Source organism: Papaver somniferum, chromosome 4 (genome assembly GCF_003573695.1).
Source record: "Papaver somniferum cultivar HN1 chromosome 4, ASM357369v1, whole genome shotgun sequence".
NCBI lineage: Eukaryota > Viridiplantae > Streptophyta > Magnoliopsida > Ranunculales > Papaveraceae > Papaver > Papaver somniferum.
Genome location: NC_039361.1, coordinates 116,449,419 through 116,458,426, shown reverse-complemented (window position 1 = coordinate 116,458,426; position 9,008 = coordinate 116,449,419).

Sequence of the window (9,008 nt, the reverse complement as noted above, 5' to 3'; positions counted from 1 at the left end):
AAGGTTAGTGTTATTTTACCCTAATTATCATATCATAGATCCAATAGATAGATCAGGAGGGATGGTAGTGGCTTGGGTAGATGGATTTTACTTTGACATAATGTGATGGAACTCAAACATGATAAATTTCGTAGTCAAAACAAACTTCGATACCAGTAAATGGATTCTAACATGTTTCTACGGTAGTCCTAATCCAAACAATAGGAAGACTGCTTGGGATTTCTTAGATGACGTAGGAATTCAAGTCAACAATAGAAATTTGCCTTGGATGGTAATCAGAGACTTCAATATGATCTTTAACCAGACATAAAAACTAGGAGGTCTTCCTTTTAATAAAACAGATAGTGATTACTACTATAAAGTTCTAGAAAGATCAGGTCTCTATGATATAGGTTTTGAGGGCTATGACTTTAGCTGGAACAATCATAGACAAGGTGAAAGAAACATCCAGGAAAGATTGAATAGACTGTGAAAACTGCAAAATGGATAGAGAAACATCCAAAAACATCCATGTCTGCCTCACTTAGTGGCTATTGGCTCTAGCCATAGTTCAATCATGCTTTGCTTAGATAGAGAAACTCCACAAGTAGGATGGGTCTTTTAATATTATGATACATAGCGCCTCTATTACTATTATCATCTCTACCACCATCTAAGTTTCTATGGACACTGTTGTGTCTATCAAACGTACAATTTTTCTTGTGGAAAGCACTGACCGAAGGCCTTTTTACCTTCGACTCCAACATTTTCCCTCGATGCAACTTCGATTTGAAGACAAATATCCTACTCCAATATCATGATGTTGATGACTCTTGGTTTACCATTCAATTTGTATTTGATGAATCTTGTGTAACAGTAGCGTAACAGCTTAATGAATTTCATGCTTCAAAAAAAAAAAAAAAACTAGTTTAATCGACAGAAAAGGCCATGTCGAATTGAAAGAAAGCAAAAGAATGAATATATTGATCTTTAAAACCAATAAGTCCGATTAGTTGAAAGTCTTGAAAAATCCACGATATATAGATAACATCCCAGTATTTGAGAGAAATAAGAAAAATAAATAAATTGATTTGATTGGATAAGATGTTTGATAGTCACATCTCGGTCAACAAAAAATTATTGTTGTGAGCGAAAGTGGAAGGGATGTGCAAAACACATCGTGAAACACTTGATGCAATATCTCACAAAATTTTGTTCACCGGAATACTTTGGTCTATTGATGTCAAAACAGAAAGAAAACAATTGATCGAGCTTTTCAATAGAAGATATAAAACAGATTGAGGAAGTGATTAGATCGAGAGCATTTCTGCTCTGATACCATCTTAGATTTTGATATGTAGATCAAAAACTAAGATGGATATCATTGATTAGAGAAAACAATAATAAGATTAATCGATGATAAACAAATAAATCATAAATAAATTGAACTACAAACCAAAATCAAATGGAAGAAGAGATTAACGTGGTTCGGCACTAACGCCTGCATCCACGGATGAAACCCATAGAGTGATATGTATTATTGATCTTTAGAATACTCTGCTATAGTTTTACATTTACATAGTGACGTTATTTATAGATAGAAAGGATTAGCAAACCCTAGAAGATAACATTTACTAGCTTGATTACAACACTTGGTCTTCTCACTATTTCTTCTGTGCACGTGCATTGATTGCAAGTAAGCTAGCGGACCACTTCGCACTACACGAAATCAGGGAATTTGTAACACCCGATTTTGTAATGGATTTTTTTAAGTAACATCGTATCGACGTTGGTAACTTTGTAACGTTGGATAATCGTTGCAATAATTGGTATCTGTTACAGAGTTTCGGGAGGATTATGGGTAATTACCTTCCTATCCTCAACTTAAATTGGTAAGTTACATTGTTACCCTCCATTACTACTATTAGCGCCTGTATTACTACTATCAGCTCCCAATTTCATCTTACACTCAAGGGCTACCCATCCTCCCAACGATTCTGGATTTTTTCTCCAATATTTTTTTTCCCATTATAGGTCTTCATTTTAATTACCGAAAATCAGAAAACAAAACTAAAATTAATGAAATTAGTTTTTCGTTTTTTTTAATTGTGTGAAAATTAAAAGAGAATAAATATGTCGAGAACAACTGAGAGCCTGAGACATTTCTCCACCCGTTTTCCTTTTCCTCTCCGTCCATTTTACTCCATCGATTTGAGCTTCGGAAACATCGAGATGCAGCTGCAGAGAACTTCATTAACAATACGAATCAGTCAATTTTTCTGTGAATCATCAATGTAACCCTAAATTTAAGTTGAATCGATATCTCATAGACGTTTTGACACTGATTCACAATCTTGGAAATGCAAATCTGGGTTATCATCACCTAAGGTATTTCATTTATTGGTTTTTCTCTGAATCATTGTTTTTCAACATTTGGGGGTTTAATAATTTTACAAATTGTAGGTTAGGAACTATTGGTTTTGAATTTGAATGATGCAATTTCTGATGGTGTTTATGAACATGTATATCTTTTAGATTTATATGTGATTGTAGATTTTAGGTTTATGGTTTTTGTGTTTGTTAAGTGTGATTAAGAAGATTTGTATATGAGTGTACTTTGTAGGTTTAGTTGATAATTAGACTGAGTCAGACATAGTATTTTACTTGTTTGTAGGATGTCACAATTTGTTTATAGGATATCTCCATTTGTTTGTAAATGGGTGAATCAATCAATTGTGTAGTGAAGCAGTAGCTCTAATGAGAATCCCAACCAGTTTCAACAATTTAGATGAAAACCAAAGAGAAGCTATTGTTCATAATTTGTTCCCTTTGCCTAGTCAGATTCTAGTTCTTTATGAATTCATTGCCAAAGTAGTTTCTTGGGTCAGTGGTCAGAATACATTGTAGATTAGAATTAGATATGTATATGCCTCCACCAGCACCAACTAGTTTTGTGGGTCAGTGGAATCATGTAGGTTTCACAGGACTCAATCTTGAGTAAAGTTATTACGGCTTTGACAGATGATCTACATCTTGTTATACCTTTTATTGATAAACTTAGACTCATTTATAGTGTTTGGGTGTAGGAAATTGTTACCATTAGTGAATCAAGATTGTAGTATGGTTTGAGAAGCAGTTTCTGCACTTTAGATGAAAAGCAGAGAGAATTAGGATTCGTAATATGTTCCCTTACCTTGCACTAGGATTCTAGTTCTTGATACAATTCAGATAATGCTTTAGTAAATTCATAGATCATGTAATACATTTCAACATACCACAGTATAACATACCATTGTTCCTTTCATTAGAAATCACAAAGACATCTCCAGCATACCAAATGTAATACACTATATTCAAATCAATCACAAAAAGAAACCGAATTGCAATTTCATTAACCAGATTTACAAATACCATCACTATTACTGTTCAGACCCCTAATTACTAAGTAGTTCCATTACAATCAAACCCCTTCACAAGATCAATATGAAAACTTGACCCAAAAACCTAGTCTATAATTCCCTCAACATCTGAGAGATTAACTATTCATACCAGGAAAAACTAGACTGTTACCCCCCCCCCCTCCAAGCACACACCTTAATTACACACATACTAAAACTGTTACCCCCAGAAAACACTGTTAGAGCATTGCTCGGTCGAACTCACATGCGTTTCTATCTCAAGCATGTTTGTCAATATTAGTGATCAAAACTATAAGTCTTGATTTCTAGTCTACTATAGCAAAGTCTCGGACTAGGATAGAAAGTATAGTTGATCTCAAGAACTCCATGGCGGATCATCATACAAGACGAAGAACTACTCAAGGAACTGGTGGAACTTCATCGACAAAAAGGTATATGGAGAATTGAACTTATCTATCACTCAAAAGTCTATCTACTCTATCTCCTATCTTGAGACAAAAGTCGTTTTTCTATATAGACTTTAATTATACACATTTGATATTTTGATCCCAGTTTATCTCGCCTATCTATTTCTCGAAATATGTGTTGGTAAGCTTTCTCTTTGGCCAAGTTCATATTTACCTAGTGACGAAAGTCATGTTATGTTTCAATCACTTTGAAAAATGCTTTGACGAAAAATAGTTTGTGAATAACAACTATATAACGTCCTCTAAGAATGTTTCAATGATTGAAATGAGAGTTTAGATTATATAACCATTGTTGGATATAAGCATTGTTGTGGAAACACATATATGTATAAGTCCTTATTCCTTGAACCGAAGTTTGTGAACTTTGTTGATCAAGAAAACCAGAACAAGAGCCGTGAACTCAGTCCGCGAATTGGCGGAAGTTCTCCACCCGAGAAAATCTGCTGGAGTTTGAGAACTCCTTCCGGGAACTTAAGTCCGCGAACCCAGTCCGCGAACTTGAGTTAGTTATATCTAAAGACGATTGTTTGTGAAATCATGTTTATATAAACTAAGGAATGCTAATTGCAAATCGTGGCTATAAAGTTCATGAACCGATTCGAGTGAATCAAATTGTTTTTGCTTCAATTGTGTCTTGTGTAGTTACATAAGATTTACTTGCAACTGAAAAACTCTCTAACTAGTTCATTTGAGTCATTTGAACTAGTTATGGTGAATAAGAATATGGTTGATATGAAAGTGCTCATATGACTAACCATTTTGGTTAACTATTATTGAACCAACAAATGTACATGTTTGGGTACGGTTACACAAACCTAGAAACGTGCATTTCATTTGTGTGTAACAAGCTAGGTTTTCGATCTAACGGTTGAAAGATATTAGCTTGAATCTAATCAGGTTTTCATCTAACGATGAATATTGAATATTTTGTTACAAAGCTAACATTGATTTCAAACCATGATTTGAAAGACAATATAAGGGAGAACTCTAGAAACTGGGAAACCCAATCCCCACACTTTACGTGTGATACTAGTTGTGTAATCTAGATTCGATTCTCCTTTAACCTTTGGTTTCTTCTCTAAAATCAGGTTAACGACTTAAAGACTTCATTGGGATTGTGAAGCCAGACCGATACTACTTTCTCGTAGTTGTGTGATCTGATCTTGCTGTTTCTATCGTACGAGTATAATTGCAAAGATTGGCTTGATATCTCCGATAGGCAAGATATAAAAATAGTCACAAACATCTTCGTCTCATCGTTTGTGATTCCACAATATCTTCTTTCGCCGCGTCGATTAAGATTATTGTGAGGTGATTGATAATACTAGGATGTTCTTCGGGAATAAAATTCCGGGTTATCAATTGGTTCCTGTTCACCTTGATTTATCAAAAGACGGAACAAAACGCGTAGGTATTTCTGTGGGAGACAGATTTATCTATTGCCGTAGACTTTTCTGTGTGATACAGATTTGTTTATTAAAGTCTTCGACTTTGGGTCGTAGCAACTTTTGGGTAGTATCAACTCTTAGTTGTGGGTGAGATCAGCTAAGGGAAACAAATGCGTAGTATCCTGCTGGGATCAGAGACGTAAAGAGCGCAACTGTACCTTGGATCAGTGTGAGATTGATTGGGGTTCAACTACAGTCCAAACCGAAGTTAGTTTGTAGTAGGATAGTGTTTGTAGCGGCTTAATACAGTGTGTGTTCAATCTGGACTAGGTCCCGGGGTTTTTCTGCATTTGCGGTTTCCTTGTTAACAAAATTATGGTGTCTGTGTTATTTCTATTCCGCATTATATTTTGTTATATAATTGAAATATCACAGGTTGTGCGTTAGAATCAATCAATTGGAAATCCGACCTTTGGTTGTTGATTGAGATTGATTGATACTTGAACATTGGTATTTGGTACCGTTCAAGTGTTTTCTTTTGTATTCAATTAGAATCGCAGATTTCTATTTGCTTGAGTAAGAATTGAATCGATAAAGAGAGATATTATAACTCTTTGATATACTGTTATCTAGATTGAGTCTGACTATCTAGTTGATTCTCTAGAAAGTATATTGGAGTTAGTCCATACAGATTGCTAAGCGAAATATTGGGTGTGGTTGTTTTTTACCCATGCTTTTTCAATTGGTATGAGAGCCGTAAAACACGTTCAAAGACCTTACAAATATGTGTTTGTAGCGATCTGACTCTATGGACAAGAGTATTATCTCTGAAAAATGCGTTACCAGAAATAAAAGTTCTGTCTCGTCGAATTCTATTAAAGAGAAAGGTTCTTCAATATCGAATATAGACGAACCTTGTGTTCTGACGAGACAGACAAACACTAACATGCGTAATCCCGATTACCCTTCAAAAGAGACCATCTCTACTAATGAACAGGAAACAGCTGAAGAGAGTGAATTGATTCTAAATCTTGTTAGAATCCAAGATGATAGATTTAATCGGTTGAAACACCATGTCAATGTTCTTCTTGGTGTAATAAGAGACTGCAAATTCAAAGAAAATACTGAAGATCATTCTTCACGTATGGTTCTCGAGGCAAGCCTCAAAAAGGATGCTTTGGAAATAGAACATCGCTTGAGTAAACTCTCTATTCAAGGATGCTCTAAGCAGTCTAATATACCAAGTACTTCTACTACGACTGAAAATGTTCCAGATTCAGAAGTAAAATCGGAATCCCTTCCAATCAGAAAAGATGTGTTAGTTTCCTCTAATCAAGGATGTTCTACATCAAATGGAAGGAAGAAATATTCAAACGATGGTAATAAGATGGTACTATATAATCACTCTTGTGATCAAAAAGTACAGTCTAACTTCTATAAAATAATAGGCTTGGGATCAAGAAAAATTATTATTTTAAAGAAATATTATTTTATCAATAATATAATAAATTGTTATTTTAAAAAGTAATTCCTAGTTTGGAGGTTGAATAATACTTGTAGGTTAAGTAAAATATCGACTAATTTTGTAAAAGTATTATATTATTGACTAATCGCAATACAAATACAAGAACTTCAAGTGTTAATGACACTTCAAAATAACTTCTTGTTGCAATATAACAACGTGGCCTTAGGTACTTTGATTGCATTACGAATTATTGGGGATGAAATACAACTTGATTTGAATTTTAAAGAAAAAACAAACCAATATTATTCATATTTTGGGAAAGTTTAATATATATGAAATTAATTTTTTATTTTTCTAGTAGCATTATTATTTTATATATTATTTGGAACCTAATAATCATTAAGGGGAACTTTTGAAATGTATTATTTTATGATTTTATCGAATTTATTATTTTAGCACTAAGGGACCGACTCGGGACCGGAAAATTTTATTATTTTAACGAGAATATTATATTATCGAGTATTTCTTTAAAAAAGTTATACTGTATGTCTCTTCTGTGAGTCAAAAAGTTCTGTTAAACAAAAGGGAAACTCTAGGTAGAATAAAAACTCCTTGGTTCAACTTCAACACAACTTAGACTTAATTCTCAAAGGTTTAACTGACATTCGTATGTCTAAACCAATCGGTTTTCGTACTTACCCTGTGTATGCTACCAGGAAGGTCAGTTCAATGAGTTCCTCGAATGCTCAAAAGCAGAACAGACGTCTTAATAAACATCGTCTAAGGAAAGATCAAGTCATTTCCTCTGGAAACAACGTTACCCTTAATGTGAATGAAATCCCAGAAGAAAGAAGAAAAATTGATGATATGAGAAATAACCCGAAGGAGATAATTGAAGGGTATAAAGAAATTGTCAACAGGTTGTCATCCTCCTCAAGTCAAAATTCTTCGGGTAAGGACTCCAACTATGTCTCGTATTTTGATGACAGTAAGTTCTATGATAATTTCTCACATCAAAAGGGATCCCTCTCTAGATTCAGAAGGAAAAAGAGACTTGATCATAAACACAAATCTTTTAATGAGCTTAAAGCTCATACTTGTGCTAATTAATCACAAGGGTTAAAGAACTTACTCATAAAAATCCTGTTGAGTAAGATGTGTTAATAATCAGGTATACTTTTGGTAAAATTGTTTCTGTTTAGTTGAGTTATTTTTTTATCGTCCATAGCTAAACTATTGTTTGCAGACAAGTTGTGCTTAAGTATTGGTTGTGTCTAAAGTTACTCCTTGTTAATTTTAGGAAGTCTTCTTTGCAATCCTGTTTCCTGCTACACTTGTGCTCTAAAATGCTTCTCTGAAGTTAAAAAATTTGTCGATCCATTTATGATTTTTTTTTTGTAACAAGAGTATTTGGTTTTAAATTTTTTATGGGTCAAGTTCTACTCGCACGGATAACCATGTTCTGGTACAAGTTAACTGTTTGAAAAACCCTAGAATTCCTTTCCCTAAGAAATCCTTTAAGTACCTGACCTATTGAGTTACGAAAGTCACGTATGCATACTCTAGGTTGTTTCCGGGTTATCAAGAATGTCTTCTTCTTCATCTCACTATGGTGATTTTGCAAGGGGATTTCTTAAGAAAGGTTTTTGTTTCGAGTCCAAGGGAAGGAAGAAAAGAACCCTAGTAGAAGATGATCATCCTAATGCCTCATGTTACTATGCCTATACTCATGAGGATATTAAGAAGAAGGATATGGTTTCTGCTGAAGTGGTTCATGACTTTCTTAAGTATTTTGAGGAAGCAAAACTACAGCTCGTTGATACTCTGAAAAGTCTTGATGTGTTGAAAACTGAGTTGAAAAAGGTTACTTATGACCTTGGTCTCATAAGATCTCACATCAATGATCTTCACAAAGAGAATCTCTTCTCTGAAGATGCAACGGATGCTGTCAATCACAAGCTGAAAGACCCCACGACTCGTGAGGATCCTGAACCGTCCATATGATCTTAATTCGTGTTCGGCATTGCACTGGAGTCTGGTTTTTGTTTTTTTTTCAGCTTGTTGATTTAGTTTTCCTAGTAAATCTTATATTTTCTTGTTTTGTTTAGAAGAATAACTAGAGTTCGGAATAGCCATTTGTTTGTACCCTTATTATTCTACACCTAAATTGGGCTAACTTAGGCCTAAAAAGTTCCTCATAATAAGCTAAGTATAGTTCATTGGGACAAATATGCTTCTCTTATAACCCAAATATGGCTAACTAGGCCTCACAAATGCACCATACGTAGAA